Raw genomic sequence first — 24,069 nt, 5'->3', positions numbered from 1 at the left:
ACAATGAAGCCAAATTGTGAAGTCTTCCAGCTGGCTCCATTGGAAAAGTTGATCATTAAAAAGAACAATAACTACATTTAGTTGAAACACATGAAACATATAAGAACCCATGACTTCAAATTGATAATAAAAAGTGGTCAGTGTTGGGTCTTTCTAGGGCACAGTTCATTACTCTGAAGATTGGTTAAAAAATGGGAAAGAGTTACACAGTTATCTTGCCTTTCCTGTAGGAACTGTATTCAGGAAAATCAGTGGCTGGTAAAGACAGGTCCTTTTTACAGAATTCGTTAATGGAATTTAAAATTCTCATTTGCGGAGGGGTGCCGGAAGATGGCGGCGTAGGAGGACGCGGGGCTCACAGCGCGTCCTGCCGATCACTTAGATTCCACCTACACCTGCCTAAAGAACCCAGAAAACCGCCAGAGGATTAGCAGAAGGGAGTCTCCGGAGTCAAGCGCAGACTAGAGGCCCACGGAAGAGGGTAGGAAGGGCGGCTAGGCGGTGCGCGCTCCATGGACTGGCGGGAGGGAGCCGGGGCGGAGGGGCGGCTCGCCGGCCAAGCAGAGCCCCCGAGTCTGGCTGGCAAAAGCGGAGGGGCCGGAGGGACTGTGTTCCGACAGCAAGCGCGACTTAGCGTCTGGGAGGTCATAAGTTAACAGCTCTGCTCGGAAAGCGGGAAGGCTGGAGGACAAAGGGAGGGAGAGCTGCTGAGCCCCCGGACGGCAGAGCTCAGCTTGGCGGGGAAAAAAGGCGCCAGCGCCATCTCCCCCGCCCATCCCCCAGCCAAAATCCCAAAGGGAACCAGTTCCTGCCAGAGAACTTGCTCGCTCCGCGCAAACACCCAACTCTGTGCTTCTGCGGAGCCAAACCTCAGGCAGCGGATCTGACTCCCTCCCGCTGCCACAGGGCTCCTCCTGAAGTGGATCACCTAAGGAGAAGCGAGCTAAGCCTGCCCCTCCAGCCCCCGTGCACCTTGCCTACCCACCCCAGCTAATACGCCAGATCCCCAGCACCACAAGCCTGGCAGTGTGCAAGTAGCCCAGACGGGACACGCCACCCCACAGTGAATCCCGCCCCTAGGAGAGGGGAAGAGAAGGCACACACCAGTCTGACTGTGGCCCCAGCAGTGGGCTGGGGGCAGACATCGGGTCGGACTGCGGCCCCGCCCACTAACTCCAGTTATACACCACAGCACAGGGGAAGTGCACTGCAGGTCCTCACCATGCCAGAGACTCTCCAAAATGACCAAACGGAAGAATTCCCCTCAGAAGAATCTCCAGGAAATAACAACAGCTAACGAACTGATCAAAAAGGATTTAAATAATATAACAGAAAGTGAATTTAGAATAATAGTCATAAAATTAATCGCAGGGCTTGAAAACAGTATACAGGACAGCAGAGAATCTCTTGCCACAAAGATCGAGGGACTAAGGAACAGTCACGAGGAGTTGAAAAACGCTTTAAACGAATTGCAAAACAAAATGGAATCCACGATGGCTCGGCTTGAAGAGGTAGAGGAGAGAATAGGTGAACTAGAAGATAAAGTTATGGAGAAAGAGGAAGCTGAAAGAAAGAGAGATAAAAAAATCCAGGAGTATGAGGGGAAAATTAGAGAACTAAGTGATACACTAAAAAAAAATAATATACGCATAATTGGTATCCCAGAGGAGGAAGAGAGAGGGAAGGGTGCTGAAGGGGTACTTGAACAAATTATAGCTGAGAACTTCCCTGAACTGGGGAAGGAAAAAGGCATTGAAATCCAAGAGGCACAGAGAACTCCCTTCAGACGTAACTTGAATCGACCTTCTGCACGACATATCATAGTGAAACTGGCAAAATACAAGGATAAAGAGAAAATTCTGAAAGCAGCAAGGGATAAACGTGCCCTCACATATAAAGGGAGATCTATAAGACTCGTGACTGATCTCTCCTTTGAAACTTGGCAGGCCAGAAAGGCTTGGCACGATATCTACAGTGTGCTAAACAGAAAAAATATGCAGCCGAGAATCCTTTATCCAGCAAGTCTGTCATTTAGAATAGAAGGAGAGATAAAGGTCTTCCCAAACAAACAAAAACTGAAGGAATTTGTCACCACGAAACCAGCCCTACAAGAGATCCTAAGGGGGATCCTGTGAGACAAAGTACCAGAGACATCACTACAAGCATAAAACATACAGACATCACAATGACTCTAAACCCATATCTTTCTATAATAACACTGAATGTAAATGGATTAAATGCACCAACTAAAAGACATAGGGTATCAGAATGGATAAAAAAACAAGACCCATCTATTTGCTGTCTACAAGAGACTCATTTTAGATCTGAGGACACCTTTAGATTGAGAGTGAGGGGATGGAGAACTATTTATCATGCTCCTGGAAGCCAAAAGAAAGCTGGAGTAGCCATACTTATATCAGACAAACTAGACTTTAAATTAAAGGCTGTAACAAGAGATGAAGAAGGGCATTATATAATAATCACAGGGTCTATCCACCAGGAAGAGCTAACTATTATAAATGTCTATGCGCCAAATACCCGAGCCCCCAGATATATAAAACAATTACTCATAAACATAAGCAACCTTATTGATAAGAATGTGGTCATTGCAGGGGACTTTAACACCCCACTTACAGAAATGGATAGATCATCTAGGCACACAGTCAATAAAGAAACAAGGGCCCTGAATGATACATTGGATCAGATGGACTTGACAGATATATTTAGAACTCTGCATCCCAAAGCAACAGAATATACTTTGTTCTCGAGTGCACATGGAACATTCTCCAAGATAGATCATATACTGGGTCACAAAACAGCCCTTCATAAGTTTACAAGAATTGAAATTATACCATGCATACTTTCAGACCACAATGCTATGAAGCTTGAAATCAACCACAGGAAAAAGTCTGGAAAACCTCCAAAAGCATGGAGGTTAAAGAACACCCTACTAACGAATGAGTGGGTCAACCAGGCAATTAGAGAAGAAATTAAAACATATATGGAAACAAACGAAAATGAAAATACAACAATCCAAACGCTCTGGGATGCAGCGAAGGCAGTCCTGAGAGGAAAATACATTGCAATCCAGGCCTATCTCAAGAAACAAGAAAAATCCCAAATACAAAATCTAACAGCACACCTAAAGGAAATAGAAGCAGAACAGCAAAGGCAGCCTAAACCCAGCAGAAGAAGAGAAATAATAAAGATCAGAGCAGAAATAAACAATATAGAATCTAAAAAAACGGTAGAGCAGATCAACGAAACCAAGAGTTGGTTTTTTGAAAAAATAAACAAAATTGACAAACCTCTAGCCAGGCTTCTCAAAAAGAAAAGGGAGATGACCCAAATAGATAAAATCATGAATGAAAATGGAATGATTACAACCAATCCCTCAGAGATACAAACAATTATCAGGGAATACTATGAAAAATTATATGCCAGCAAATTGGACAACCTGGAAGAAATGGACAAATTTCTAAACACCCACACTCTTCCAAAACTCAATCAGGAGGAAATAGAAAGCTTGAACAGACCCATAACCAGCGAAGAAATTGAATTGGTTATCAAAAATCTCCCAAAAAATAAGAGTCCAGGACCAGATGGCTTCCCAGGGGAGTTCTACCAGACATTTAAAGCAGAGATAATACCTATCCTTCTCAAGCTATTCCAAGAAATAGAAAGGGAAGGAAAACTTCCAGACTCATTCTATGAAGCCAGTATTACTTTGATTCCTAAACCAGACAGAGACCCAGTAAAAAAAGAGAACTACAGGCCAATATCCCTGATGAATATGGATGCAAAAATTCTTAATAAGATACTAGCAAATCGAATTCAACAGCATATACAAAGAATTATTCACCATGATCAAGTGGGATTCATTCCTGGGATGCAGGGCTGGTTCAACATTCGCAAATCGATCAACGTGATACATCACATTAACAAAAAAAAAAGAGAAGAACCATATGATCCTGTCAATCGATGCAGAAAAGGCCTTTGACAAAATCCAGCACCCTTTCTTAATAAAAACCCTTGAGAAAGTCGGGATAGAAGGAACATACTTAAAGATCATAAAGGCCATTTATGAAAAGCCCACAGCTAACATCATCCTCAACGGGGAAAAACTGAGAGCTTTTTCCCTGAGATCAGGAACACGACAGGGATGCCCACTGTCACCGCTGCTGTTTAACATAGTGCTGGAAGTTCTAGCATCAGCAATCAGACAACGAAAGGAAATCAAAGGCATCAAAATTGGCAAAGATGAAGTCAAGCTTTCGCTTTTTGCAGATGACATGATATTATACATGGAAAATCCGATAGACTCCACCAAAAGTCTGCTAGAACTGATACACGAATTCAGCAAAGTTGCAGGATACAAAATCAATGTGCAGAAATCAGTTGCATTCTTATACACTAACAATGAAGCAACAGAAAGACAAATGAAGAAACTGATCCCATTCACAATTGCACCAAGAAGCATAAAATACCTAGGAATAAATCTCACCAAAGATGTAAAAGATCTGTATGCTGAAAACTATAGAAAGCTTATGCAGGTAATTGAAGAAGATATAAAGAAATGGAAAGACATTCCCTGCTCATGGATTGGAAGAATAAATATTGTCAAAATGTCAATACTACCCAAAGCTATCTACACATTCAATGCAATCCCAATCAAAATTGCACCAGCATTCTTCTCGAAACTAGAACAAGCAATCCTAAAATTCATACGGAACCACAAAAGGCCCCGAATAGCCAAAGTAATTTTGAAGAAGAAGACCAAAGCAGGAGGCATCACAATCCCAGACTTTAGCCTCTACTACAAAGCTGTCATCATCAAGACAGCATGGTATTGGCATAAAAACAGACACATAGACCAATGGAATAGAATAGAAACCCCAGAACTAGACCCACAAACGTATGGCCAACTCATCTTTGACAAAGCAGGAAAGAACATCCAATGGAAAAAAGACAGTCTCTTTAACAAATGGTGCTGGGAGAACTGGACAGCAACATGCAGAAGGTTGAAACTAGACCACTTTCTCACACCATTCACAAAAATAAACTCAAAATGGATAAAGGACCTGAATGTGAGACAGGAAACCATCAAAACCTTAGAGGAGAAAGCAGGAAAAGACCTCTCTGACCTCAGCCGTAGCAATCTCTTACTCGGCACATCCCCAAAGGCAAGGGAATTAAAAGCAAAAGTGAATTACTGGGACCTTATGAAGATAAAAAGCTTCTGCACAGCAAAGGAAACAACCAACAAAACTAAAAGGCAACCAACGGAATGGGAAAAGATATTTGCAAATGACACATCGGACAAAGGGCTAGTATCCAAAATCTATAAAGAGCTCATCAAACTCCACACCCGAAAAACAAATAACCCAGTGAAGAAATGGGCAGAAAACATGAATAGACACTTCTCTAAAGAAGACATCCGGATGGCCAACAGGCACATGAAAAGATGTTCAACGTCGCTCCTTATCAGGGAAATACAAATCAAAACCACACTCAGATACCACCTCACGCCAGTCAGAGTGGCCAAAATGAAGAAATCAGGAGACTATAGATGCTGGAGAGGATGTGGAGAAACGGGAACCCTCTTGCACTGTTGGTGGGAATGCAAATTGGTGCAGCCGCTCTGGAAAGCAGTGTGGAGGTTCCTCAGAAAATTAAAAATAGACCTACCCTATGACCCAGCAATAGCACTGCTAGGAATTTATCCAAGGGATACAGGAGTACTGATGCATAGGGGCACCTGTACCCCAATGTTTATAGCGGCACTCTCAACAATAGCCAAATTATGGAAAGAGCCTAAATGTCCATCAACTGATGAATGGATAAAGAAATTGTGGTTTATATACACAATGGAATACTACGTGGCAATGAGAAAAAATGAAATATGGCCTTTTGTAGCAACATGGATGGAACTGGAGAGTGTGATGCTAAGTGAAATAAGCCATACAGAGAAAGACAGATACCATATGGTTTCACTCTTATGTGGATCCTGAGAAACATAACAGAAACCCATGGGGGAGGGGAAGGAAAAAAAAAAAAAAAAGAGGTTAGAGTGGGAGAGAGCCAAAGCATTAGAGACTGTTAAAAACTGAGAACAAACTGAGGGTTGATGGGGGGTGGGAGGGAGGGCAGGGTGGGTGATGGGTATTGAGGAGGGCACCTTTTGGGATGAGCACTGGGTGTTGTATGGAAACCAATTTGACAGTAAATTTCATATATTAAAAAATAAAAAAAAAAAAATAAAATTCTCATTTGCAACCTGCAGTGAGACAATGGGTCATCAGTTGATCAAGTGATGCACAATTTTTAGGAGAGAGGTTAGTGAAGAATATTATAATGGCAGAATCCACTGACCCCATTGTTCAATCTTAGCATCAGTGAAAATGGGACCCCAAATACTATATACCTTATGATATGGTGCGATAAGATGCATACAGCACCAACTATGAATCTTTTTATTAAAAAAAAATGTACCTGAATCTAATCAAACCTCCAGCTTTAACCTCCAGTTTATAGTAAATACGGAGGATAGAAGAACAGGTTCAGTAACACCATGAGGAAGCAATCAACCAAATTTGGAATATAGGACATTTTAGAGAACTGTTGACCCAGTTTTACTAACTGTTCTGAGAAAAAGGATGAGAATGAAGAAAAGGGAGGAGTGTTACAAAATAAAACCTGATAACCAAATGCAACGTGTGGACCATGTTTAGATGCTGAGTAGAACAACCAATTGTAAACTGACAGATTTGAGACAATCCAGGAGATTTGAATATATTTACATTGTTTCATGGTAATAAATACTTGTCAGTTTTTTTTAGGGTTAATAATGGCATAGTGGTTATATATTCATAGATGGATAGGTAATGTTCTTATCAGAAATCCACAGTAAATAATTGGGGCAGAATGGCATTAAGTCTTTAATTCGCTTCAGAATTTTCTAGGGAAAGCAAAAATAACAAACTTGAGAAGATAGATACAAGATTGGTAAAAATATCGATTGCTACTGAAGGAAAATGTGGGTGGGTGTTCATTCTATTATTCTTTCTGCCTTTGTGTGTGTTTAAACATGTTAAAAAGTTTTCAAAATCACTTATCTTTTTTTTGAATAAGAAAATACAACCCAAAAATACAGAGTGGGACCGCTCCCAAGTGGGAGCACTTGGCCTAGTTTTGAAGCCATAGTAAAAGTAATTTAGAGAGCCATCAGCACATGCCACAGCGGAAAGGAGCTGTGACACGTGGAGGCTCTGCTTGGGAACACAGAAATATTTTGATCGGCAGGTTTGAGGAGCTGAGATCGAATTGAATTAGAAGACACGGCCCGCATACAAACAGTTGGATCATGTCAGTGAGGACTTTATGTTCCTTTTGTGCTTCTGGCCTGCCAGTCCCCTCTTGGTGCCAACAGCTCCGTCTCTCACAAGCTGGAGGCCGATTCTTCCTTCAGTGAGTTAATTTTAAATGAAATGAAAACCCAAGTCATAATGTTTGGTTCACTACACAGGCAACAGGCACTGTCTGCCTCATTAATGATTAACACAGCAGCTGGTAACGTCTTGCAGCTGGTTGACTGGTTTAATGATGCCAAAATTTGGCTACATTCTCCTCCTGCCCTGACCAATGCAAGGATCCGCTTTCTTCACAGTGGCTCAAGCTTGGTGCTCGGTGGATACCTCCCCTGCCAGTCTACATGGATTATCAAGAAGAAGGAGTAGGATTTCTTATACTGGGACCAAGCCCAGTACAGAGGCTCTAATGTTTTTTCTGGGCCAGACACAAAGAATGCATGACCCAGAATGCATTTATCTATGGTATTGGAAGAAACAAGACGTTAGCTACCCTAAGAGGCAAGGCTGAGTCTCAGAAAGACTTACGGGTCAGTGTTAGTAGATTCTGCCCCTGGAAGAATGTCTAGGAGGTCTCAGGCAAGAATATAATTAAGAACTTATTCTTCCAAGAGGCACATATAGGGTCCAGAATTGAAGGTTAAAGAGCAGGTTGCGGCAGGCAAAAGTTTTGAAATCCAGGCTCAGGTAAGCTACAACAGAGATGCAGCTTCCATAACACTGTGATGTGAATATCAAACTTACTCTACTTACATTTCTGCAAAGTCCCAGAGCTGAGAAAGCCTGAACCCAGATGTGTGAATGGGGAAATGCTTTTGGTTGACTATGGCCAATCATGGCATTGAAAGGCAAGCAGAATGGAAGAAGATGAACAGGTGGTCTCTGATGTCAGCAGCCTGACTTGAAATCTTAGCCTTTCTGTTTATTATTGGTGTGACTTTGGACAGGATTCTTAACCTGTTGAGATTCAGTTTCCTCATGTGTAAAATGAAACATTCAAAGAATCAAATAACTAATGAATAGAATAAGAGCTATTACGGACATTTGGAAGGTCTCAAATATTAGCTTTATTTTTTTAAATCGGGTATACATGTTTATGCATACTTTCTTAGTTATTTGGGGAGAAACCCTGGGATAGAGATAGGTTATCTTGATATTACAGGTGAGGAAACCGAGGCTAGGGATCTGTCCTGTCATTCCCTGGAAGTAGAGACTAAGCTAGTTGTGCTTTCTGTACCTCTCACTGCCTATTCTGCCACAGTTCACTGATTTCTTAGTCTGTCCTGGTATTACTTTTAGCTCTAGCATCTCTGATGATCTTGACCAGCTCCCCTGAACTGGTTTTGCAGAGCAACTCCTAATTTACAGCAGTGTACCACGACTTCATAATTGAAGGTACTGTATCAGTGAGAACAGAGCTCCAACCTGGGGGCCATCTTTGTTCTGGCTGCTTGACTTTCTTGATGCCCCTGATTAAGATAATTAATCTGCTGACATTCTAGACTGTGAAGACTGATTTTGAATTAACTACTTGTACATTTAATTTGTTTTTTACCTGATGCATGTGAAGACTGGTCTGTGTGCCCGTTCTGTGACCTAGGCTATTTGGTTTTCAGCGTTAGAGTTTTCAAGGACACAAGAAAAGAGTAGGGTTTTGGGATCACACTTTCTCCCATCCCTGCCCCAGCCTCCTGCTCACACAGCACACAGACACGTGCACACATGCACATGCAAGCCTCCGCACTTTTGTGTTGGAAGGAAGCCTCCCGGGGCCAGAACAGACACTATTTCACTTGGAAGAAGTGTTTCATTTCTACCCTTCTGCAACCTTGTCAGGGTAAGATAAACGGAAGCTGTGACTTTTCAATGCCATCTGGTAAGTTAGATTGAGCATCAGCACGGGGGTGCATGTCTGTTGTGCTGAAACAGGCCTCTCTAGGATTGAGTGGCTGACATTCCCACAGGGCTGTCCAGGAAAGGGGGGCATTTCTGAGCCCTGCCTCACTGAAAGGAGTGTCAGGGATTAGCTACCCACCTCTGCTCCAACCATCACTGTTACCTTTTGGATGCACTCATTCTCTATGAGTCATGCGTGTGCTCAGTCCCACACACTTGCCTGGGGTCCTGGCAAAGCCCTAGTTCAGTTAATGAGTTTAATAATCTCTGTGCATGCCAACATGGGGCCGGAACATCTAGCTCCTTTTTATCCAACCCCAGGCAATTTTCCTTCGTTTCCACAGTAGCACTAGTAGAACCCAGCTGATTGCAAGTCCCTGCATTGAAACCCACTATCAAAGTGAAAATTAGGGATGAAGAGAGCCTTCCTGTTTGTGTCTTCCAGAAAATCTGTAGCCTCTTTCTCTAGCAGTCAGAGTTGAATGATGAACAAGTCCCCAGCCCAGGAGGAGACCACAACATCTGCCAGTGAGGTTGGCAAGATGGCAGTATATAGTCACTTCACTGGTGCAAGTGCCCTGGGGCTGGGGAAGGAGAGGAGTGAAGGCTGTGTCAGGCCAGGCTCCCCTCTCCATCTCTGGCCCTTGGCATGTTTAGGTGACTCTGTAAACTCGGTCGCTCAGATGTGCTTCTGTGTCCTTCCTCCAGCCCTTTTAGGGGCCAGTGCTGTAAGCCTAGAGCTCCTGCTTGTGACAAGACCCAGTCTGCTGGCAGAAGCTAAGCCTGGAGCCTAATCGTTGCCAAGAGAGAGACTTTAGATGGTGTGGTGGCTTTGCAATGTGTAGACTTGGGCAGGTGGAACTATATTTCCTAGAACTCCCTTTCCTGTAAGTTTCTTGCAAAGGTAAGCCACAGGCAAGATTCATGAGTGAGAATTGGGGGGTGCAAGTGAAGCAGTGGCCATTGTGTAGCTCCTGTACGTTGTTAGCTCCAAGCAGCCACTGGGCCTACAGGTGCCGCACCCTCTTCTGGATCTTCCAGTCTCCCTGACTCTAAGGCCAGATGTGTGTATTTGGCTCCGTGATAAAGGAGCCTGGCTTTAGGAGAGCCACATCACCAAGGCCAGAGGCAGGAATCAGCCCATCTTGTGGCTTCTGAGTTCCTGCTGGTTCTTGCTTTCCCCCACCCTCCTGACTGCCTGCCCGCCCCACGGTCTCCAAGCTCTAGCATCAGCTGTGAAGATAGAAGAAACCTATTTAACCAGGTTTCAGGTTGCATAAAGTCCAATCCCTGTACTAAACCTGTCTGTCCCTCTTTCTGTCTGTCTGCCTGCCTATCAACAATCCTAGTGGTTCTGCTTCTTTGAACCCTGATACAGATTGAGATAGAGAAGTGAACCCCGTGAATTCCCATAAGACTGCCACCTGGGGACTTGAGGATAGTGTTCCTGTGACCAGACACACACAAACATGTTTTCCCATTTTCTGTTCTGGGGAATGGACCCCAAATCTTACATGGTCCACACATATAGGAAGTCATGTTTAGAGGATGAAAAATGTATTAATGTTGCAAAAGCCTCTTTCAGGTACCTATTAAGTGTCCCCTTTGCTGTACATGTATTCCTCCTTTTCATCCCTGCTCCCCCTTCTTCATTTGAATCTTTGGGAAATTCGAGACTGTCTGGTCCTGAATCATCCTCAGCCTAAAAGACCAACCTCTCTGCAGGAGCCAGGTGGGTGGGAGACTTCAAGGAAAGGGCTCAGCTGGGAAGTTAGTGCAGAAGACCCTGATAGCAGCCCCTCCAGTGTGGGGCAGGCAGATGAAGGAGGGAGCATAATTTGCTTTCTCCTACCGCAGTGTGGGAACATCACAGACCTGTCGCTCAGTCCAAGATCAGAGAAAGTTCCAAACAAGAAGCCGGCTTGGTCCAACTGTTTCCCCTGCCCCCCCTGCTGACTGCTGGGAGCTAGCTGGGAGATGAAGGCTGACACTCCCTTCCCCTATCCCAGACAGCAGAAACAGGGCCCCTTCTCTCCCATCACGAAAGGGAGAGCCTGGAAACACTGGTACCTCTAATTTGCCCTAAGTCCCTTGCATAGGATGTGAAGTGTGTTTTGCATTTTGAGGTTTGATGGGTAGGTCGATGCCCTCTGGTAATTTCTCAGCACAAAATAATGACAGTTCGAATGAAATTCAATGGTTACATTTCCCGCCGCCCCCCCCCCCCCCCCAGCTCTTAGTTATTGTTTTGCACCAGCTCATTACTTCCCCTAGTTAAAATTGGTAGCAGAAACAGAAGGGGTGAAATACTACCAAGGGGACTATTCCTTCAGTGTTCATAGCAGGTGTCTCCATTAGGTTTTCCCCAAGAGCCACATCCAGGTGTAGCAAATTAGTTAAGAGGGCCATGGGTTCATTTGCATGTGATCTGCATATGGTTTCTGAGGACCTAGATAAACAGTGCTTGTACGTTTCAGGCAATTCTATGTTTAAATTCCGTTGCTTTTTTCTTGGTCTTTTCTCCTTGTCCTTTTCTCTTGTTTCTCCCTACAACTCCATGGTTTGATGTCACGCCAGAATCCACACAATCACATATATGGAAGAACTTTGAAGGGCGAGGGGAGAGCACGGAGAGCTACAGGGGGAAGATGTCTGTGCTGCTGTGCCCTGGGGTCTGTTAAAGCAGAAGACACAAGGTGGGGAGGGAAGTTGGAATTACAGGAGCCTATTCTTGAAGAGTTTTCTCATCTAAAAGAGCAATAATGATGAAAGTGGTATTGTTGATGATATCCATGACAATAATAACCATTGAGTTTGGCATGCCATGAAGTTCCTACCTCTCCAGGCTACAATACACTCAGGATTCATCCATTTGATCTCTACATTAATGTAAATGCTGGTTTATTTCACTGATCCACAACCTGTAATGGAAAAGTCAAGGCTGAAGTCAGTGCCGAGCGTTCCTGAGTAAAACAACACTCTGCTTTCAAAGTATTCTTCTAGGATTCTTTAGGGGTCTCTCCCAACTCTCCCACTCAACTGTCCTCACTTTCCTTTCCTTTCCTTTCCTTTCCTCTCCTCCTTGCTACCATCAGATTCAGGGTCTGTTAGGAGGTTTATTTTCCTTGCCAACAGCCTGCGGGCTTAAAAACACAAGCTCACTCTTTCCTTTGGCTGAGCTAAAAGAACATCTCCATCTGATTTCCTTAGGGACTCGATACAGTTTTCTCTAACTTCACTTTATCTGCCTTTGTCTTTTCGACATCTGTCTTCCTTCCCTGTTTATTTCCCTTTCCCTCTCCCTCCCTATTCTGCACTCTGCACAGAATAACACAAAACTCAGTCCACACTGCGCAGCAGCGGTAGGGAGAGGAGCAGAGCAGTGCTAGGGACTGCCCTGCAGTGCACAGGGCAGTGGGGGTGGCACACGTCACGCTAAGGAAGCTGGAGCCCTGTAACGATGGGTACAAAATCCTGTGATTACACACTCCATAAAACCTGCCCCTCTGCAGCTGGGTTCCATGCCAGGAGGATTAAGCAAGTTTTGTTAAGACCCTTAAAGAAGCAGTGAGTGGCAGCAGTTACTGGCGCTGTCGGAGATTTGTTGGAGTAAAGCACCATGAGGCCGCCTGGCCTGGTTGCAGGGAGGAGAGAGCCATTATCCAGCTCTGCATTAAAGCCTGGACACTGGAGAGACATGGAAGCCAGGATGCCAGGGTGCGGTGGGATTAATTGACCAGCCTTTCGGTACCAGAGCGGAGAAGGCTTAATAGCAGACTCCAGGGAGTCTACAAAACAACCTTTTTGTATTCTTTGTGTTTGACTTGTGTTTAATTTGTTCTGTCTTCAAGCAGTTCTAAGTGCTTTCTGTGCCCCACACAGTATTCAGCTGATCCCATTTGATCCTGCACCTCCAGCTGAGGATGGGTGTGGCAGATACCAGACATTGTGGACCAGGATGTAAGAACCCCTTTAGTCCCTGTGAAGTCATCTCTAATCCAGGTCAGTCCTACATCTTCTTAAACGAGTAGAAATGATTGGCTGCCTCCTCTGATTGATAGGCAAGAACACCAGTGGGCACAAGGGACATTTGCAGAGTGCCTCTCTAGCAGATACCCTTTCAAAGGATCTGGGAGAGACCTTGGTAACATATTCATGTGATTATACGTTTTGAATAGAAAAGTTTTTGTTTTTGTTTTGTTTATGTTTTTAGTGCAGTTGCTTAAGATTGCTGTCTCTTTCAACTCCAAGTTCTCCTCTGTTTCGCTTCCCTTGTGCAGGGAGATGTTGCAATGTCTGTGGGCATTTTGGAATTCCATTAAGGAGAAGCTGCGGTGAGCCATCTCGTTTGTGTTTAGTGGGTATGATAATATAGGTTCCACGCATAGTTATGTTATTGCCAGCTGCCCCAGTATAGGAATGGCTGCCAGGATTATTTTTGCCACCTGCTGTGCCATCGCCAGCCTCCAGAGTTGTAGGCCTGGAAGTCCTATCATGATATGAAGATGTGCTGTTTTGCCTGGTACTGGATGTGTGTAGTTAGTAGAGGAGAAACAAGTTTTGAAATAGACAGTTAGAAGCTAGTCTATGGAAAAATCTTTTAAATCTTTCAGCTCACATTTTCACATATGAGAGAAACTTGGCAGAAGTTTTCCCAAGTTTTCCAACAATACTAAAAATGTACATGGCATTGCTAATTACAAGTATGAAGCTTGAAGAAACTTCTATAAATTATTAATAAATGCTCACCAACTATGTAGAGGAAAAATTGTCTTTCTGTTCTCTCTATAGAAACTTATAACTGCCATATGAAGAGGTGATTTTGCATTTAATAATGTATGAAAAGAGAAGCAATGCAGAGATTTGTCAAGCAATTAATAATAGTATTAGTTTACTTTTTAAAATCTGAAAACTTTTGCTATTTGTGGTATTTGTCAGCTTTTAAAAATATATGCTTTATTGTGATTTATTTTCTCATTCTAAACAGATATTTACTTTCACACTTAACTTTGAGTTTGTCATTTTATATTCTTTTCTAAAACATAAATTCCCAAATTTATAAGCTTTAGGCTCAGTAAAGCCTGAATCCACCCCTGGATAATTGACTTGTTTTTGGAAATCCAGGCTCAGGAGTTCTCCTCCTTTCTAGGGCAGGACTCTGTCTACCTCACTGTAAGTCTGGCATTAAAGCTACAGGCAGACCTAATGAATGACCCTTCCAATCCCTTGTTTTAAACTCATGTACAGAATTGAAATCCCCTGGAGTATCTTGCCTTTCCTAAAGCTTTCTTCCCCCACCCTAGTCAGAGTTGAAGCTTGTAAGGTTAAATGGAAAGATCCCTGGGATAGTCTGATTCTAGTTGAAAGTCAGACACTATCTAATCGGGTGAATTTGACCAAGTCAGTATATCTTTTTAGACTCCAATTTCCTCACCTCTCATCTGAGCATAATTATGATAGCCTGGTCTTTCTTACAGGATTATAGTAGGTGCCACTGAGATGAAATGAGAGACTGAAGTTGTCTGAGAAGTACAGAGTGCTTTAGAAACAGAAGGGATTATGTTTTATTTATCAAGTCAAAGCAACCATCTTCCAAACCTAAGATTTTTAGGTGCTTAGATTGGGATTCCATGTGAGTGAATATTCTCTACATTTTTCCTGACAATCGCAACCACTTTGCATTTTATAGATCTGGTGCAGAAACCCATGGACCTTTATGGTGGCATGGTGGCATGTGTGATGGGGCAGGCAACCATATCTCTTAAATGTTGGAGGGTACTGGAGGATTTGGTGTATCAGAGGGGGTTTAATTCACATTCTCAGGGGCTGCTCCTTTGAGGTAAGCTCCTCCTCCGTGCATTGAATATTCTGATGCTTCTAATTGACTTGAAAATATCTTGTCCCTCCTTTGAAATGTCACCTAGTCCTTGTCAAGTGTATTTCCAGGCAGTCAGGATCAATACATCATTTGGGTTAAGCATATGAGATCGTGATTGATGCCCCAGATGAGTGTAGGTTTCACTCCCAGCAACAGTCCTGATATTAGATGTTGCTGAAACCCATTCATGTCTATGAGCAGAGATCAATGATCTAGAAGACAATGTCTTGAGAAGAGATGTAATCTAGAGTGGAGTTTATCACAGCTGGCCTTTAGGTTCAAGCTAGTCAGAGGGTCCAGGATTCAAAGTCAATTCCACTTCAACAGTTACTTGCTGGGTCTCTGTTTTGTTCTAGACACTGTCCTGTATGTGATGGGATGTAAGGAAGATCAAGCTTGTCCTTCCTCATAATGAGCTTACAGTATAAAGAGCAGTTAACATACATATATGACATAGTCATGTCAATTGTGTAGGGCTGTAACAGCAGTAGGAAAACAGCTTTCAAGATCCAAGGAGGTAGAGATAATGTCCTCTTTGGCCTTCATTTTTCTTTATTTGAACAGTGGGAAAATCTTGAGTAAAAAGAGACTTAGGTATAGGCATTGCAAAGTTAACCCTTTTACCCAGCTTAGTCCAGAAATGAGTCTTTGTTTCTCCTGTTTAATGATCAGACACTCATTTTCTGTGATGCGTTAGTCATTGTACCAGGTCCTGCTGAGATGAAAGAATATTTACTCCCCAACTTCAGGGAGCCCGTGATCTAATTTGATTGTCTTTCATATAGGAAGAAAATACTGCTGGCCCTCAGGGGTAGGACATACACAGTATTGGGGAGCACTTGTGCCCATTTGTGGCCACTTTCCCACTCAATTCTTCTGTCCCCAGGTATTCTTGGTTTTAGGACAGTGAAGCAATTTTCAAGGATGTGTCTGTGGATGTGGACCACCACAGTCTGATGCATGTGAAGACTGACATACAACCGTGGCTTCCTCATATTATAGCCCTAATTATCTGCTCAATCAGTCTCCTGCAGCATCCCGCAATCCCTGGGGCTTTTATCCTTACAGGGCTGGTACATGTATCTGGATCTGGATCTGCAGTCTAGTCCCATCTCCGTCAGAAGGAGCTGTTTGTTTCCTGCCCTTCTTTGACTCTGCCTAAATACTTGCAATCAGGGTGGGGTGTGTGTGTATCTAGATGTTATTATCTTGTAGGTAGAAGGTTGAGCTTTCTTGAGATGGACTCAGAAGGGTAAGGGATAGTAATGGCAGTGGACCTGGAACAGGCTGCCTCTCTAGCAATCCTTTGCTTGTTGCCAGAGCCTAGCTTCCTCTGTCCTTCCTGTTTGGCCCTGCTCTCACACCCTAGTTCTGGTGACTCTCCCCATGGCTGCCTGCTTTTCTGGTCACTCTGAAAGCTCTCCCCGTTGCTATTTGTGTGGACATTGTGCCTTGCTAGGCTTCTGGCTTCTCTGATGCCTGGATTTCCTGCGAGTTTATACTGTGAGGTGATTCTTCCCATATGAAACATGGAACAAGGGACATCCTGAGATGGGAAACCCTGCAATTTACTAAGACAAAGGGACACTAGAATAGGTAGTAGTTAAAGGAGCTAATGAACAGAAAGCCCTTAGTGGGGTCCTTTCAAGTAGTACACTCTCAGTAAATCCTGTTGTTGTTGTTAGTAGCAGTAGTAGTAGTCATGCTGTGATTGTTTTTACTATTATCATCATAATCATTTTTTGACACCTGCTATCCTGTCTTCACTCTGCAAGAGAGAGAAACCTAGCAGTGCTCCTTGAATGTCAGTGTGCATACAAATCTCCAGAGGACCTTGTTAAAATGAGGATTTTTATTTAGCAGCTCTGAGCCTCTGAATTTTTTAAAATTTAAATCCACATTAGTTAACATATAGTGTAATAATGATTTCAGGAATAGAATCTGGTGATTCATTACTTATATATAATGCCCAGTGCTCATCCCAACAAGTGCCCTTCTTAATACCAGTCACCCATTTAGTCCATCCCCCACCCACCACCCTGCTAGGAACTCTCAGTTTATTCTCTATAATTAAGAGTCTCTTATAGTTTGTCTCCCTTCTCTGTTTTTATCTTATTTTTGCTTCCTTTCCCCTATGTTCATCTGTTTTGTTTCTTAAATTCCACATATAGATGAAATCATGATATTTGTCTTTCTCTGACATATTTCACTTAGCATAATACACTCTGGTTCCATCCACATTGTTGCAAATGGCAAGATTTCTTTCTTTTTGAACCCTGAGTACTATTCCACTGTGTGTGTGTGTGTGTGTGTGTGTGTGTGTGTGTGTGTATATATAGATATCTATATATATCTATATCTGTCTATCTATATATCTATGTATTTATATATCTCCACATCTTCTTTATCCATTCATCAGTCAGTGGACATTTGGGCTCTTTCCATACTTTGTGAGGCTCTGAATCTTTAACAAGCTCTCAGATAATGCTGGTGTTCCTGGTCCACGGACCATAGTTTGAGTAGCAAAGGTCTAAGGGACGCGGAAAATGGAAGGAGAAAGAGGGTAGGGTGTTGAGGAAAAAGAATAGGATTGGGGTTGTTCAGTCCCTGAGTACCTCTGAAGTCAGAAACACAGATCGGGGACAATGCTGCTGGAGGCCTTGTAAGTTCTGCAAGTTTATTAATTTTTGTAATTATTATTAAATAACTGATTTTATATGGAAATAGCAGAAAAACAGATTAAATGAAAAGGATGCAAAGCTTGTTATCCATCATGTTGTAAGAGGAGACTCCATTCTACTTAGCCATCAGTGGCAGAGAAGAGGAACCTTTGTCTTGTCCTGGGTGGGTTATGGCAGGTTTCGAGAAGACCTGAATCTTCAAGTTCATGGAAAGAGAGAAAGAGGAAGGTTGTGAGAGCCTAGGACAGAGTAGTGATCCTACATAGGTCATATTTTGTGTGATCTGTTTGGTCCTTTTGGACTCTTGCTTCTCCCAATTTAATAGATTATAAACTTGTTGGAGAAGATGGACTTCAAGCAGAAATAATTTGTTTCCTATCAGTACTTTGCTAATGATAGTGTCTCTTGCAATATTGGAGCTTGTTTAGGGCCAGATATTATTTCATATAATCTGCATAGCAATTCTAAGAAATAGGTATTGCTTTATTCCAATATCATTCTTACCAAACATATTTTGTTTTGCCCGTTTATTTTGTTCATTGTCTCCCCCAACTAGACTGCAGGCTCTGTGCAACTTTGTTCTAGCTTCCTGGTCACTACTGTAGCACATCACAGTGAGTAGTTGGTAAATATGTATTTGTCAAACAAGTGATTGGATGGATGAGAAAATCAAACATTAGGAAGGCTTGCCTTAGGTCACCCAGATGGTAAATGCTGTAGTCAAAACCCAAATCCTGTGCATCTTGCTCTACAACTCTTTCCCACACTGTTGTGCATGCTCCCTGTGATTTTAGCTACTTCCTAAGCTCACTGCCATGAGCTTAGGTAGTGAATCACACCATTCTAGTTGAATCCTTGGCCACTGAGGCCAAATTGCTATGGGTACCACCTAGGTATTTAACATTAGCTATCAGTGATCTCTATGAGGTCACAGTAGGACTGACTGATAAGCCAGCCCCAGGTCATGGGCACTCCCAGATAAGCTAGGGGAAGATGCTTCTAGAGATCACACACCCCAGTATGCTAGCAGTCAGCTCAGAGTTAGGTGTTCCATATAAGGCTCATATCATCTTTTTCTTTATGAGGTTTGCCACTCAGCCCCAACAGAGGATTTCCTTATTCACTGTTGTTTTCGGCTCCCAAGGAAAACATTATAAGGTACATGTTTGAATTGGAAAGGAAGCAGTCAGGCAAGCCTCCCAAGTGACACAGAGTCCACAGGCAGAGAGTATCCAGCTTTCCCTATTAGACACAACAGTTGGATGCTGACAGTGGTCCTTCTGCTGACTATTAGGCACTGCTTTAACATATTAGAGACTCGGGATGGCAGCTTTAGCAGAACATCAGAAAACGAAATCAACTCATTTCCTAAAGCTAAATTCTGAAGTCAAAATTGGCATCTAAGAATCTCCTGACACAAAGTTATACAGAGCTAGGTGACCTTTATTGAGCAAGCCAGTCACATCCTGCCATACCACAACCCTGGGCCAAGGATCCAGGAGACTGATGCTGGGGATCCCTTCTGAACCATGCTCAGAGGTATAAAAATGCAAGTGATTACACCTGCCGCTTAACACATTCCAAAATGCCCTGATCATAACCAGGCCCAGTGGGCATGAGGCCAGAAATGAGATCCAAATTGATAGAAATAAAATGTGCTGTGCCTTGAGATTGTTGTAATCAGGAAAGGAAGAAAGAAAAGGATGTTGTTCTGTGCCAGAAAACGGAAACTTTCTATTTTGGATATTTTAAATAGCTTTTCTGTGATGGAAGCCACGATTCATGAAAAGTCAACATCAGAGAATTATCTAGGCTTTTATCATGTAATCAAGACAGGACATCTTCTAATTGGTTCATTATGCAGCTACCATGGCGCCAAATGAAATGCTCAATTTTTTAATGGCTTTATCCAATGAAAGATAAGATCTGTTGTTTTTATTATGTCCCTTGAAAGAAAAGCCCCTCAAATTATCCTTGTGAGAAATTTTTGTGCATAACTGGATTCATGAATTTAGAGGGACTCTAAAATTCCTGTAATGCAGTCTAAGAGTTTACTATGGCTTAATGATCAGTGAAGGGGTTAATTTTCAGAACCCTTCTCCAGTATATCGTAAATATGGAAATGAGAGCAAAGAAAACAGCTCTCAAATTTTGGATGATCAGTGGCTCATACCTTACCTGCAGCTCGTGAGTTCATTTTGTAACAAAGCGTTGAGGAATTTTCTGCTTGAGGTACATACATCACAACAATCTCCAAACCCAAATGAGGGCCTAGCTCCATCAGGAATAACGAATGTCCAGGCTGTTTCAGACCATAATTTATTTCTGTGCCCAGAGTTCATCACATGATCCACCACCACTGCTCATTTTCTGAAAATAATTTCTCTAGATGTCCATGGGCTTCCAGCTCTCATCACCCAGAACAGTAAAGAATAGTCACATCACCTCACATAATTTATCCCAGTGTCCACAAATCTCTCCAGGTCTCCACAAACAAAGCAGAATGCAAAATGCAGAATACAATTGTTCATCAGTGCATGAGCATGTCTCCAAGTGCATCACAGAAAAAGTGAATAAAGGAGAAAATTATGGGCATGGGGCTTTTAACCTGTGGCTCTGATTTTACCCTTGCCTCACTCTAAAAAGAATGGATCTCTGGCTACAGAGAGATTACCCTTGTTTCTCGTATGAACTCCCCATTGTAGATGGTCTAATGCAGTTTGGTCTAAAATCAAACTAGAATCTTAGTTGTCATGGGAAATACAAGAAGAAGTAAACAGCAAGAATCATGTTTCAGGCCAGATATAGGAAGTTGCATTTAGACCTTGCAAGAAGAACATGTCCCACAAACATCACCGTGTTTGTTTGCTTCGGAGTTCCTGGTATTTGTGGTCAGAGCAACGTTACAGGAGAGATAAAAGGACAGGAAATCAAGGGTATCATGCCTTGAGTTAAGGTGATTACATCTTTTTTTGCAATTTCTTTCAGGTAAATATTATGTTAGGAAAAGCTAGAAGGGGAAAATTACAGTGAAAAATTTATCACAAGTATCATCAAACTCAATAAATCAAGTCCCATGGAAGAAGTCATTCTAATGTCGCTCTTATGTTTTAGGAAAGTAAATCAGATGGTCAAGAAATACCAACGAAATAACTGTAATCATTATTTAGGAATTTGTTCATCAAGAACCAGTCACTCACTTAGTTTGTGCCTACACAATTCCTTCTTCTGTTTCAAGCCAGTTATATGTCATAACTAAAGAGTGACCATTGACTTTTTGCGTGCTTCTCCTATCCTTCCACTAACACTTTATCTTCCCACTGCACCTTCTCCATCAACTAGAACATATCATCCCCTTTTGTCAATCATGCTGTCTTGTTCTTACCGTCACGCCCAAACAGCTCATTATTTTGAAATTATAAGTACCCATCTCTCTCTCCTATTTGACTGTATATCAGTCATCATTGCAACCCTGTGCCTAGCACACTGGTAACTATATAGCAGGCATTCATGTAAATTTTTATTTATTTATTTCTTAAAAGAATTTATTTTTTAATTTACATTCAAGTTAGCATATAGTGCAACAATGATTTCAGGAGTAGATTCATTAATCCCCTTATCCATTTAGCCCATCTCCCCTTCCATAACCCCTCCAGCAACCCTCTGTTCTCTATTTTTAAGAGTCTCTTATGTTTTATCCCCCTCCCTGATTTTATATTATTTTTGCTTCCCTTCCCTTAAGTTCATCTGTTTTGTATCTTAAAGTCTCATATGAGTGAAGTCATATGATATTTGTCTTTATCTAATTTCACTTAGCATAATACACTCTAGTTCCATCCACATAGTTGCAAATGGCAAGATTTCATTCTTTTTGATTGCCGAGTAATACTCCATTGTATATATGTACCACATCTTTATCCATTCATCCATCGATGGACATTTGGGCTCTTGCCATACTTTGGCTATTGTCAATAGTGTTGCTATAAACATTGGGGTTCATATGCCCCTTCGAAACAGCATACCTGTATCCCTTGGAAAAATACCTAGTAGTGAAATTGCTGGGTCGTAGGGTAGTTGTATTCTTAATTTTTGAGAAACCTTCACATTGTTTTCCAGAGTGGCTGCACCAGTTTGCATTCCCACCAGCAGTGCTAAAGAGATCATCTTTCTCTGCATCCTCGCCAACATCTGTTATTGCCTGAGTTGTTAATGTTAGCCATTCTGACAGGTGTGAGCTGGTAGCTCATCATGGTTTTCATTTCTATTTCCCTGATGATGAGTGATGTTGAGCATTTTTTCATGTGTCAATGGTCATCTAAGATGTCTTCTTTGAAGAAGTGTCTATTCATGTGTTTTGCCTGTTTCTTCGCTGGATTATTTGTCTTTTGGGTTTGAGTTTGATAAGTTCTTTATAGATTTTGGATACTAACCCTTTATCTGATAGGTCATTTACAGCTATCTTCTCCCATTCCATTGGTTGCCTCTTAGTTTTGCTGATTGTTTCCTTCACTGTGCAGAAGTTTTTTACTTTGATGAGGTCCCAATAGTTCATTTTTGCTTTGGTTTCCCTTGCCTCCAGAGATGTGTTCAGTAAGAAGTTGCTGTGGCTAGGGTCAAAGAGGTTTTTGCCTGCTTTCTCCTTGAGGATTCTGATGGCTTCCTGTCTTACATTTAGGTCTTTCATCTACTTTGAGTTTCTTTTTGTGTATGGTACAAGAAAGTGATCCAGGTTCATTTTTCTACATGTCACTGTCCAGTTTTCACAGCACCATTTGTTGAAGAGACTGTCTTTATTCCATTGAATGTTCTTTCCTGCTTTGTCAAAGATTAGTTGGTCATATGTTTGTGGGTCCATTTCTGGGTTCTCTATTCTGTTTCATTGATCTAAGTGTCTGTTTTTGTGTCAGTACCATACTGTCTTGATGATTACAGCTTTGTATATAGCTTGAATACAAACTATATTCAATATAGTTTGTATATTGAACTATATACAATATATAGTTGTGTATATTGTACAACTATATACAATATATAGTTGTATATATTGTACAACTATATACAATGTATAGTTGTATATTTTGTACAACTATATACAGTATATAGTTGTATATATGTACAACTATATATTGTGGATTGTGATACCTCCTGCTTTGGTTTTCTTTTTCAAGATTGCTTTGGCTATTCGGGGTCTTTTCTGGTTCCATACAAATTTTAGGATTGTTTGTTCTAGGTCTGTGAAGAATGCTGGTGTTATTTGATAGGTATTGTATTAAATATGTAGATTGCTTTGGGTAATATTGATATTTTAACAATATGTGCTCTTCCTATCCAGGAGCATGGAATATTTTTCCATTTTTTTGTGTCTTATTCAATTTCTTTCATAAGCTTTCTATAGTTTTCAGTGTGTAGATTTTTCACCTCTTTGGTTAGATTTATTCCTAGGTATTTTGTAGTTTTTTTGTGCAACTGTAAATGGGATCGATTCCTTGATTTCTCTTTCTGTTGCTTCATTGTTGGTGTATAGGAATGCAACTGATTTCTGTGGGTTGATTTTATATCCTGTGACTTTGCTGAATTTATGGATCAGTTCTGGCAGTTCCTTGGCAGAATCTTTTGGGTTTTCCATATAGAGGATCATGTCATCTGCGAAAAGTGAAAGTTTGATCTCCTCTTGGCCAATTTGGATGCCTTTTATTTCTTTGTGTTGTCTGATTGCTGAGGCTAAGACTTCCAATACTGTGTTGAATAACAGTGGTGAGAGTGGACATCCCCTGTCTTGTTCCTGACCTTAAGGGGAAAGCTCTTAGCATTGGGTCTTTCGTATATGGCTTTAATGATCTCGAGGTATGTCCTTCTATCTCTACTTTCTTGAGGGTTTTTATCAAGAAAGGATGCTGTATTTTGTCAAATGCTTTCCTGCATCTATTGAGAGGATCATGTGGTTCTTGTTCTTTCTTTTATTGATGTGATGAATCACTTTAATTGTTTTGTGGATATTGAACCAGCCCTGCATCCCAGGTATAAATCCCGCTTGGTTGTGGTGAATAATTTTTTTAATGTATTGTTGGATCTGGTTGACTAATATCTTGTTAAGGATTTTTGCATCCATGTTCATCAGGGAAATTGGTCTGTGGTTCTCGTTTTTAGTGGGGTCTCTGTCTGGTTTTGGAATCAAGGTAATGCTGGCTTCATAGAAAGAGTTTGCAATTTTTCCTTCCATTTCTATTTTTTTGGAACAGCTTCAAGA

At 41.8% G+C, this 24,069-nt stretch overlaps 1 protein-coding gene across 1 annotated transcript in view; it reads left to right on the top strand.

Moving 5' to 3' along the window:
* Positions 1 to 24,069, top strand: part of LOC122211995 — a 500,798-nt gene that overhangs the window by 128,794 nt on the left and 347,935 nt on the right. Inside the window, exon 6 of the mRNA XM_042925590.1 lies at positions 13,146 to 13,265. The gene's annotated coding sequence lies outside the window, so the exon portion shown is untranslated. The remainder of the gene's footprint in view (positions 1 to 13,145; positions 13,266 to 24,069) is intronic.

Source organism: Panthera leo, chromosome F3 (genome assembly GCF_018350215.1).
Source record: "Panthera leo isolate Ple1 chromosome F3, P.leo_Ple1_pat1.1, whole genome shotgun sequence".
NCBI lineage: Eukaryota > Metazoa > Chordata > Mammalia > Carnivora > Felidae > Panthera > Panthera leo.
The sequence above is the reverse complement of the archived record's forward strand: the minus strand, read 5'-3'. Positions and strand labels throughout refer to the sequence as shown.